General features: G+C 37.4%; 1 long non-coding RNA gene and 1 pseudogene across 1 annotated transcript in view; both read left to right on the forward strand.

The window, feature by feature from the left end:
• Window positions 1–9,110, forward strand: part of LOC140530456 (olfactory receptor 10R2-like) — a 34,237-nt pseudogene extending 25,127 nt beyond the window's left edge.
• Window positions 1–12,484, forward strand: part of LOC140528982 (uncharacterized) — a 206,795-nt gene that overhangs the window by 126,904 nt on the left and 67,407 nt on the right. The window lies entirely within an intron of this gene.

Here is a 12,484-nt window from a genome sequence, read left to right on the forward strand (position 1 = left end):
TGCTGATGATTTTAGGTAGATATTACTTTTTATTTTGAGGAAAGCTCCATTTATTCCTATGCTCTCCAACATATTCAATAGGAATGAGTACTGTATTTTTTTAAAAGCTTTTTATGCATCTATTAAGATAATTATATGGTTTCTGTTAGTTTTGTTGCTTGGATGATCAATAATGCTGATTGTTTTCCTAATATTCAACCAGTCCTGCATTCCTGGTATAAATCTTACCTTATCAGAGTATATTATTCTCTTGATAAGTTGGTGTAATCTTTTTGCTAGTACCTTATTAAAAATTTTTGCTTCTACATTCATTAGGGAAATTGGTTTATAATTTTCTTTCTCTGTTTTTTGACTCTTCCCAGTTTAGGCATCAACACAATATTGGTATCATTAAAGAATTTGGTAAAACTCCTTCTTTGCCGTTTTTTCCCAAATAGTTTATATAGTATTGGAATTAACTGTTCTTTAAATACTTGATAGAATTCCCTTGTAAAACCATCTGGCCCTGGAGATTTTTTCCTAGGGAGTTCATTGTTGGCTTGTTCAAATTCTTTATCTGAGATGGGGTTATTTAAGTATTTTACTTCCTCTTCTGTTAATCTGGTAAGTTTCCATTTTTGTAAATATTCATCCATTTCACTAAGATTATTAAATTTATAGGCATACAGTTGGGCATAGTAATTTTTAATTATTATTTTTAATTTCCTCTTCATTGGAGGTGAGTTCACCCTTTTCATTTTTTATGCTGTTAATTTGGTTTTCTTCTGTCTTGTTTTTAATCAAATTGATCAAAGGTTTATCAATTTTATTGTTTTTGTTAATAAAAACATCTCTTACTTTTATTTATTAATTCAATAGTTTTCTTAGTGTCAATTTCATTAACCTCTCCTTTGGTTTTCAATATTTCTAATTTGTTATATAATTGGGGATTTTCAATTTGTGCTTTTTCAGTTGCATGCCCAATTCATTGACCTTCTTTTTCTCTGTTTTATTCATGTAAACATGCAGAGATATAAATCTTCCTTAAGAACTGCTTTAGTGGCATCCCATAAGTTTTGGTAGGTTGTTTCATTATTGTCATTTCTTGAATGAAATCATTGATTGTTTCTATGACTCATTGTTTGACCTACTCATTCTTTATGATTATATTATTTAGTTTCCAATTAATTTTGGGTCTATCTTCCCATACCGATTTATTACATATAATTTTATTGGATCATGATCTGAAAAGGATGCATTGCATCATGATTTGAAAAGGACTCATTGGCTATCTCTTCCTTTCTGCAGTGGGTTGTAAGGTTTTTATGCCCTAGTACATGGTCAATTTTTGTATATGTGCCATGTACTCCTGAGAAAATAATATATTCTTTTCTATCCCCATGCAATTTTCTCCAGAGATCTATCATATCTACCTTACATAGAATTTTATTCACCTCCTTATCTTCATTCTTGTTTTTTTTGAGGTTAGATTTATCAAGTTCAGAGAGCAGGAGATTGAGTTCCCCCACTAGTATAGTTTTGTAGTCTACTACTTCCTGTATTTCTCTGACCTCCTCTAAGAATTTGGATGCTATACTACTTGATGCATATATGTTTAGAAATGATAGTAATTCATTTTTGACGATTCCTTTTAGTGGGATATACTTTTTTTCCTTATCTCTTTTGATCAAATCTATTTTTTTTTTTGCTTTTACTTTGTCTGAGATTAGGATTGCTACCCCTGTGATTTTGTTTTATGTCATCTGAAGCATAATGTATTCTATTCCAGCCTTTTACCTTTTTCCTTTGTATATCCCCCTGTTTCAAATGTGTTTCTTGTAAATAACATATTGTAGGATTATGGTTTTTAATCTGTTTTATCTATCTCCGTTTTTTGGGAGTGTCCATCCCATTCACATTCAAAGTTATAATTATTATCTCTGTCTTTCTGTATATGCAATCCCCCTCCCCGTTATGCTTTATTTCTCCCTTCTCCCTTTCCCTCCTCAAGAGTTTTACTTTTGACCACTACTTCCCTCAGTCTTCCCTTTCTTCTATCAGCCCCCCCCCCATTTTCCCTTACTACTTCTTCCCTCCCTTCTAACCATCCCTTTCCTTTCCCCTTTTCTCTCCTTCTCCCTGTAGGGCAAATTAGATTTCTATGCTTAACTAAGAATGTTGTTCCCTCCTTGAACCAAATCCGATGAGTGTAAAGCTCAAACAATACTCATCTTCCTCCCTTCTTTCCCTCTACTATAATATGTTTTTGTACCTCTTCATGTGATGTAATTTACTTTTTTCTGCCTCCTCCTTTCCTCTTCTCCCATTATAATTTCTTCACACCCTTTAATTATATTTTTTTATCTTCACATCAGTTAATTTATACCCTCAATGTATATCCCTTTTAAATGAAGTAATAAATATACAATTCTCAGGATTAACAAGCATCATCCTCCCATATAGGAAAGCAAACAGTTCACCCATATTCAATAACATTTTCCCCGTTTACCTTTTTATGCTTCTCATGACTCTTGTATTTCTATTGAGCTTTCTCCTTTTCCTCAGGAAAGTCTGGAAATCCCTTATTTCATTGAATGTCCATCTCCTTGCCTGAAAGGTTATGCTCAGTTTTGCTGGGTAATTGATCCTTGATTGTAGTCAAAGCTCCTTTGCCTTACAACATATCATATTCCAATCCCTCTGATCTTTTAATGTAGAAGCTGCAAGGTCCTGTGTGATCCTAATTGTAGCTCCTCAATATTTGAATTGTTTCTTTCTGGCTGCTTGCAGTATTTTCTCCTTGACCTGATAGTTCTGGCATTAGGTAACAATAAGCCTTGGTGTTTTCAATTTGGGATCTCTTTCTGGAGGTGATCAGTGAATTCTTTCTATGATTATTTTGCCCTCTGGATCTAGGACTTCAGGGCAATTTTTCTTGATGATTTCTTGGAAGATATTTTCTAGATTATTTTCTTTATTATGGCTTTCCGATAGACCAATAATTCTTAGATTTTCTCTCCTGGATTTATTTTCCAGGTCAGTGGTTTTTCTAATGAGATATTTTACAGTTTATTCTATATTAGCTTTTGTTCGACTGATTCTTGGTGCCTCATTGAGTCCTCAGATTCTAGTTGCCCAATTCTAATTTTTACCAAATTGTTTTCTTCAGTTAATTGTTAAACTTTTTTCTCAGTTTGTCCAATTATTTCAGTTGAGTTTTGTACCTCCTTATTCTTTTGGTGAATTTTACTTTTTAAGGAGCTATTCTCTTTAGGGAATTCTTTTTTTCATTTTGTCAATTGTAATTTTAAAATCATTGGCCAATTTTTCTTCCATCTCTCTAATTTGGCTTTTAAAGTCCTTCTTGAGCTCTTCCAAGAATGTTCTTTGAGCCTGAGACCAGTTCATGTTCCCTTTTGAGTTTTCAGATGTGAGTACAGTGTCAATGCTGTCCTGTTCTGAATTAATTTTTGATCTTCCCTGTAGCAAGATTCTATGGTCTTTCCTTTTCTGATTTGCTTCTTGCTCATTGTCATTGCCTTTTTACAGCAGATCCCTGCTTCTGGGACACAAGAGGTTGTGTCCCATGTTTCTTATTTTGGGAGTTTGGAATTTGGTTTCGAGCTTTGTGTGTTGTGGTCTCTGGTTCTTTCAGCTGGAAGCTATATAATACTGCAGCTTACCTGGTGCTAAACTGGCTGGTGTGTGCCAAGGTCAAGGCCAGGTGAAGTCTTTCTGATTTTCCCCTGGGTTACACTGAAGCTCCTGATTTGAGGTGTGCAGAAGGGGTAGTCTGACTTGAGAGGTCTCCTTCTCCCCTAGGTCTGAACTAGAGCACAGGCAGACTCAACAACTGGTGAATTCCCTCTGGCCTGGTGTCTGCCCAATTTCCCTGGCTGCACTATCACACTCCTGGGGTCCTGGTGTTGGTGCTTAGCACCTTCACTCCCCTGGGACTCAGACTCTTCTGTTGGTTCAGGTCAACTTTGGTGGTTCTTTCTGGAAGGCTTCTGGTCCTGCATTGTTCCCCTTCAGCCACAGCAAGAAGGATGCTTCCTGGTGGTCTCCCTAGACTCCAGAGCTAAAAGACTGTTTACCACTTCTGTTGACTCCACTATTCCACAACTTTTCCTTGGGCAATATTATCTGAGTTTTTCGAGGTCAACAAGAGGAGCATGAGAGTACTTAGTTTACTCTGCTATCTTGGCTCCTAGAAGTTCAAGAAAGGCAACTTTCAAACATTTAGTCCATGGGCTGATCACCCCAGGAGTGACTACTGCTGTTACTGAGGGCCCTGTGCTTCTGTCTCACTCAGTTCTGTTGGACTCCCATCCTGCACTGAGAGGCTTGTGAATTCACACTGCTGTTTCTGATTCAGTGCACCTAGGCCCATTCCTGCTCCACTATGCCTGTGGTCAAGTCTGTGCTGATGCAGCCTATGATCTTTGCCCTTCCCAACCCCGTGCAACTGATTCTTCCTGTTGATCTTCCAGACTGTCCTGGGCTGGAAATCTGCAACAAGTTGTTTCCTAGTGGATTCTTTAACTCTAAAATTTGTTCAGATTCATTTTTTAGAGGTGTCTGAAGGAGTTTGTGGAAGAACTCAGGTGAGTCTGAGCTTTCACTCCACCATCTTGATCCACCCTCCTTTGTTTCTCATGTTCTTGAAAAAAAAGGGAGAAATTACTTCAATGTGTGCTCTGAGTCCTTCAGCTCTCTATCTGAAGGTGGAAAGAATTTTACATCATGAGTCAGGAGAAGTTATGGAAGAATATTGTATTGATCAAGGTTACTAAGTCTTGCACAACTAATTATTTTTATTATTTATATAATATTGCTTACTTCATTTTTGATCAATTCATAGAAATCTCCCCAGGTTTTTTTTTTCTTTTCCCAAAACCATTCCCTTCATCATTTCTCTCTTTTTTATAAATTAATTTATTTGTTTTCAGTTTCAACAATCACTTCCATGAGTCTTAAATTTTATCCCCTTCCTTTCTCATTCCCTCCCAGAAATGGCATTCAATCTTATATGGGTTCTACACATACATTCTTATTAAGCACATTTTCACATTAGTCATGTTGCATAGAAGAATTAAAAAGAATGGGAGAAACCCAACCAAAACAAAACATAATACAAGAGAAAATAGTCTATTCCATTCTGTGTTCTGATTCCATAATTCTTTTCTCTAGATGTGAATGGTGTTTGTCCTCAAGTGTCCTTTGGAAATGTTTTAGGTCCTTACATTGCTGTGAAGGGCTAAGTCTATTGGAAACAGTCTTCGTACACTGTGACTGTTACTGTGTACAATGTTCTCCTGATTCTGCTCATTTGACCCAGCATCAGTTCATATAAGTCCTTCCAGGTCTCTCCGAAGTCTTCCTGTTCATCATTTCTTATAGCACAATAGTATTCCATTACATTCATATACCACAACTTGTTCACCCATTCACCAATTGATGGACATTCCCTTGATTTCCATTTGTTGGCCACCAAAAAGACAGCTGCTATATTTTTGTACGTCAGATCTTTTCCCATTTTTATTATCTCTTTGGAATATAACCCTTGAAGCTCAGGTGAGTCTGCGCTTTCACTCTGTCATCTGAGATCAACCCTTCCCTACCCCCTGTTTGCCATGTTCTTGAAAAAAAAGAGGGAAAATTGCTTATTGCTTCAATGTATACTCTGGGTCCATCAGCTATCCATCTGAAGGTAGATAGAATTTTATATCTTGAGTCCTTAAAGCACTGGTGGCTCATTGTATTGATCAAGGTTACTAAGTCTTACACAATAAACTATTTCTATATTTTTATAATATTGCTTACTTCATTTTGGATCAATTCATAGAAGTTTTCCCAGGTTTCTCTTTTCTTTTCCAAAAACCATTCCCTTCATCATTTCTCATAGCACAATAGTATTCTTTCACAACCATATACCATAATTTTTTCAGCCATTCCCCAATTGATGGGTTTCCTCTAAGTTTCCAGTTCTTTGCCATCACAAAAAAGAGTTACTATAATTTTTTTTTTGAACATACAGATTCTTTTACTTTTAATTTGATTTCCATGGGGTACAGGCCCAGTAGAGGTATTGCTGGGTTAAAGGTTGTGAACAGTTTTATAGCCATTTGGGCAAATTGTCCAAAATTCCAACCTGATTTGTTAAGCAAGGTATTGACAGTAAGAAAGATAATAGAGAAATAGAAAAGGAAATTTATTAAAATACCTTTATGTTGAAGGTTAAACAAAGTACTAGAATTGCTACAAGTTGAACAAAGAAACTGGAAAATCATATTAGGGAACAAATACTTTCTTTGTCATGATATGACAGACAGGGACATCACTGGCTTGGAATATCAACTGGTCTAACACAGAAGGATAATGGAAAATTATGAACAGGATTGTTCTATAAAATAGAAACTATGGAGAGTAAAGCCTGTTTGAAAAAAACTTGGCAAGAGACCCAACTAAGCAAAATAATCCTGAATGCATTTAAGACTAAAGCAGCAAAATGGAGAAGAAAAAAATGTTGCAAGATGACAACATATACAAATACATACATATATGCAAACATATGTAGATATTAAAAACCACAGAGTTCATTATCAAGTATGGAGGAGCTACTGTACTACTAGTGTCATATAACACTACAGTATCAGATGTGATTATGAAGGATGTAGAACTACCCCTGAAGAGAGCAATGACGTGGAAAGTAGATAGCCTAGAGCAGCTCAGTTTTATGAAGAAGTTATCACTTCCTGACATGTCTGAGTCAGGTTAAGACACCAAAGTTGTGGGGGTGGTGGTGGGAAATCTTAGACTTTATTCTTATTGCTACATAATTGCTCTGGCTCCACTCTCTGAAGACCAGGCCTATAACATTCCAGGCTCTGACAAGCAGGTCTCCCAGCATCTTTCATGTGGCAATGCCATCTTATCAACCCACTGGTTGTCTTGGCCCTCCATTCCATTACAAGAAGGAAGAAATCTCTTTTTTCCATATACTAGCTTTTTGTCTCTCCATATAATGGCACAAATTTACAGACCGCAACAATAGTTAATAGTCATGTAATTTATTATATGTAATAATAGTCATGGAATTTGTTAGCAGTAACAAGCAATTAAAATATAAGCAAAGACGATATGAAAAGCTGTGATGGGGGCTTGAAGCTTACGTTACCAATGGGCTTTGGGAAAGCAGGGAAAGAAGAATAGCTCCTGACTGTATTTCAGTTTCCCCTTCTGTTACCAGGTGCCTATCTCCTGGTCTGACCTGCAGGATATTAGCTCTTAGTCCCCCTCCTTTGCTATGCATCCAATTTCTCTCCTTTCAAACTCTAGCCTACCTCCTCATCTGCTTGTATCTCACTCTAGCCTCTAAGTCTCAATGAGGCTCCATAACTGGAAGAAAGTCCCTTCATCAAAACCACACGAACTCCCATATCAACTAAGCTCTTTTGAAGGCTTGTGAAAAATTTAAGGTCAAATATTCCTTATCTTCTTGGGGAAGTCCTCCAAAGTTTCAGTAAATCCAACACATAAAACCTTAAGTAGCTGTTCTAAGTGGAAATAGTCAGATGCACATTTTTAGGGGCCTTAAACTTTTCACTTAAATATATCTATATCTTACTACTAATGATTACTCCTTCTAAATCTTCTCCTCACATTTCTTTTATTTTATTTCAGTATTTGTTGAACAAACCAAACCCAATATATTAAAACTCTCCTAGATAATTCAGAATAAATGTTCTCCAGGTTCCTCAGTCTATAGAATTCAGCAGCCTTTTTCACCCTTGCTCCTCTCTGCAGGTCATTTCCTGAGGACAGCTTCCTGAGAACATAACCACAGTCTCAGAATTCCTCTTGCTGGGCTTTTCCAAACTCCAAGAAATGCAGCTTTTGCTCTTTGTCATCTTCCTTTTCCTTTATCTTGTCATCCTGATTGAGAATATCATCATTGTCACCATTATTATCCTGGAACATAGTCTCCATGCCCCCATGTACTTCTTCCTAGGTGCTCTCTCTGTGCCTGAGACCTTCTATACATTTGTTATCCTGTCAAAGATGCTCACCAATCTTCTCTCTTTGCTCAGGACAATCTCCTTTACTAGCTGTGCTGTTCACATGTCCTTCTTCCTTGGTTTCTGTAGCACCAACATAATATTCACAGCACCCATGACAGCTGTGAATATGCTTGTGCAATCCTGAATCACAAAGAACAACAGACTCTCCACATGGAAGACAGAAACAAAACATTTATTCAGATACCAGAAAGCTGAATTCCAACACCTGAAAGCCAGATTCATCATAGTAACCAAGAAATCAATACACAAGAACAATGCAGGGAGCACTACCATCCCCAAGCCTTCCCTCTGTCAGGCTTCCCACAAACCAGCTTCCTTAAATAAATCACAAACAAACTCTCCCATTCATATTGGTTGCTGCCTTTCCCAGGTCTGTTTGATCTCTAACTTCCTCTCACCTCTGCTCTAGCTCCTTCCCTTCCTGTTCCACTTGTTCTGCTTCACGGCTTCCTGTTCCATGTAATACAACTCATGTGACTCAGGCTTCCATGTGAATTAAGCTGGTCATATGGATCTACTAATGGATGGGAAATATCTTCCATTAAGAAGCAAAATTACATTAATAATAAACAAAATGCATTGTCAGTACAGCTTTGCAGCCACCAACTACCTCTTGTTGGTTTTCATGAGTTATGATCACTATGCTGCCATCTGCTACCCTTTATGCTACTCCATCCTCATGAACTGGTAGACATGCAAAATACTAGTCAGCATATGACTGATTTTCTGATTTCAATGGTAGTCACAACCGTGGTCTTCAGCTTGCCCTTCTGTAACTCTAATAAAATCAACCACTATTTTTGTGACATTTCTTGTGTTGTTCACCTTGCCTTTGTGTCCCTTATGTCAATGAGCTGTTCATATTTATCTGTAGTGTCTTTGAGTTCATGTGTCATTGTGCTCACATAAATGTGCCCATTTATTTTCATCTGTGTTTCCTGTGGTTTCATTGTTAGCACCATCTTGAAGATTCCATCAGCTGAGGGAAAATGAAAGACTTTTTTTACCTGTTGTATCTCCCACATGACAGTGGTTGTAGTTCACTAAGGCTGTGCATCCTTTGAATACCTGAGAACCTCATCCAGGGTGACATCAGTTAAAGACAAGTTGATAACAGTTACTGATACCATTATTACCCCTTGCTGAATCCCATGGTTTATAGTCTGAAGAATAGAGCTGTCCAGGTAGTTATTCAGAAAGTGATCAGCTGGTGAGAGTTTACCCACAAAACCATATAATTTTAACATTTCACAACTACAAACTCATAATCACATCATGAAATGATGTGGCCATATCCTTTGTCTAGGTGCTATTCCTTTGTCTGGATGTTTTTCATATTTGTGCATGGATTTTTGTGATGACAGTGTGTATACAAAGAAAGTATTCTAGGATGTCAACTGTGAGAATTGGAGGGAGGTTTTAATGCCAGAATAAATGGTACCATATATAATGAGGAGGTGTAGGGTAGCAGAATAGGTGCTGATTTTGAAGTCAGAAAGACCTGGATTCTGTCTCGTCTCTTACATTAACTGCATTGCTATGGTCGAATCATTTTACTACCATACTCCTCAATTTTCACATGAGGAAAATGGAGGTAATAATATATACAGTATTTACTTCACAGTTTAGTTGTGATGCTCAAATCAGAAAATATATTGAAAGAACATTGGAAATTTTAAAATTTGTAAATATCATTATTAGGAGAGAGTTTAAGTAAGGATAAGAATTAAAGTAAAGATTAAGTGAGGTGGAGAATGTTCACCCAGTTAATTCTCTCTGAGTTTCAAAAAAAGTTCAGCCTGACTTTTTACAAACAGCTTGTGTACTCTTAGATGTGATTCTTAGTTACCTTTCCATAATGATTATTTTATTTTCTGAAAACTCACTCTTTGCCATGTGGGGTGGTGACAAGTGTTGCCACAGAGCAACTCATACACCAAGAAAAAACTTTAAGGTACATACACTGTAATCTAGGTCTTACTTTCTGCATATTGGGGTCTAGGATACAGAGAAAATTCACGTAAAGAGGTGTTGAGGAGTTAGCCTGTGGTTTTGTTTTGTTTTGTTTTTTTTTAAATTTTAAATATCTTTTAATTTTTAGTTTTCAACATTCATTTCCACAAAATTTTGAGTTTCAAATTTTCTCCCCATCTGTCCCCTCCCCCACCCCATAACATCTTGCATTCAGATTACCCTTTCCCTCAAGATGCCCTCTCTTCTATCACACCCCTTCCTTCCCTTATCCCCATCTTCTCTCCTTTCTTGTAGGACAACGTAGATTTCTATACCCCATTACCTGTATTTCTTATTTTGCAGTCGTATGCAAAAATATTTCTCAACATTCATTCCTAATACTTTGAACTCCAACTTCTCTCCCTTCCTCCCTCCACACCTATCCCCACTGAGAAGGCAAGCAATTCAGTACAGGTTTTATATGTGTAGTTTTGCAAAAGACTTCCATAATAGTCATGTTGTATGAGCCTAACTATATTTCCCTCCATCCTATCCTGCCCCCCATTTATTCTATTCTCTCTTTTGACCTTGTCCCTCCCTATACATGTTTACTTCTAATTACTCTCTTTTCCCATTTGCCTTCCCTTCTATCATCCTCTCACCCTATTTGTCCTCTTCTCCCCTACTTTCCTGTAGTGTAATATAAATTTTCATACCAAATTGAGTGTGTGTGTTATTCCCTCTTTAAGCCAAATGTGATGAGAGTAAGCTTTTCCCCCTCTCACCTCCCCACTTTCTCCTCCATTGAGAAAGCTTTTTCTTGCATCTTTTATGAGATATAATTTGCCCCATTCTATTTCTCCCTTTCTCCTCCCAATATATTCCCCTATCACACCTTAATCTTATTTTTTTAGATATCATCCCTTCCTATTCAACTTATCCTGTGCCCTCTGTCTATATTTACATGTGTATAATCCCTCCAACTACTCAAATACTGAGAAAATTTCAAGAGTTACAAATATTATGTTTCCATGCAGGAATATAAATAGTTCAACTTTAATAAGTCTCTTATAATTTTTGTTTCTTGTTTACCTTCTCTTGATTCTTGTGTTTAAAAGTCAAATTTTCTATTCAACTCTGGACTTTTCATCAAGAGTGCTTGAAAATCCTCTATTTCATTGAATGACCATTTTTTCCCCTGAAATATTACACTCAGTTTTGCTCGGTAGGTGATTCTTCGTTTTAATCCTAGTTCCTTTGACTCCTAGAATATCATATTCTAAGCCCTTTGATCTCTTAATGTAGAAGTTGCTAGATCTTATGTTATCCTGATTGTATTTCCACAATACTCGAATTGTTTCTTTCTGGCTGCTTGCAATATTTTCTCCTTGACCTCGGAACTCTGGAATGTGGCTACAATGTTCCTAGGAGTTTTTCTTTTCAGGTCCCTTTCAGGAGGTGTTCAAAGGATTCTTTCAATATTTATTTTATCCTCTGGTTCTAAAATATCAGGGCATTTTCTTTTTGGACTTCTTTTGCCAGTTGAGTTACTCTATTTTTAAAGGTGTTATTTTCTCAAGCATTTTTTGGGGTCTCCTTTAGCAAGCTTTTGACTCTTCATGATTTTCTTGCTTCACTCTCATTTCTCTTCCCAGTTTTTCCTCCACCTCTCTTACTTGATCTTCCTCTGATGGCATGCATTGTTCTTCCTCATCTGAAAGGATGGAAGAAAATACTTGTTCACCAATAAAGTAACCTTCTACAGTTTTATTTTTTCCTCTTTTTGGACATTTTCCAAGCCAATTAGTTGACTTTTGAGTCCTTTGTCAAGAGGAGGGTATACTCTAGGCACCTCTAAGTTCTCTATTCCACCAAGGTGACACAATCAAAGGAGAGGAGTTTATGCCTCTCCTGGCCTGCACTTTGGTCTGGGAGTAACCATAAGCACTCTTCTGCCCAGGCTCTGTGAGTAGGATTCCTTGTACAGAACCTCCACTGGTCAGTGCTCCTCTTCACCCCAGGACTGCTATTCAGAGCTGAGACCCAGATGAGTTGCTGGATCCCCCAGGTAATAGAGCTTACTCACTGGCCTTTGAAGCTGTCTTTGGCATTTGTGGGTTGAGTAATCTGGGAACCACAGCTGCTCCCTGTGATTCTGCCCCATGAGACCTGCTCTGATCCTGTCCCTGCAGACAAGGCTGGGCTGAGCTCTGTGCCTGGTGCAATAGACCTTTCCTGTCGACCTTCCAGGCTGCCTTGGGCTGGGAATCTCTTACTCTGTTGTTTTATGGCTTTTGCTGCTCTAGCATTTGTTTAGATTCATTTTACAAGTATTTTATAGGCTGTGGTGGGGAGAGCTTTTACAGGTCCATCCTTCTACTATGCCATCTTGGCTCTGCTCCCCATGACTTGTTAAAAAAAAAGCAAAAAAAAGCAGTTTACAATTAGACTGATGGTAGAGATGACTC

The sequence above is a fragment of the Notamacropus eugenii genome, chromosome 2 (assembly GCF_028372415.1).
Source record: "Notamacropus eugenii isolate mMacEug1 chromosome 2, mMacEug1.pri_v2, whole genome shotgun sequence".
Classification (NCBI taxonomy): Eukaryota; Metazoa; Chordata; class Mammalia; order Diprotodontia; family Macropodidae; genus Notamacropus; species Notamacropus eugenii.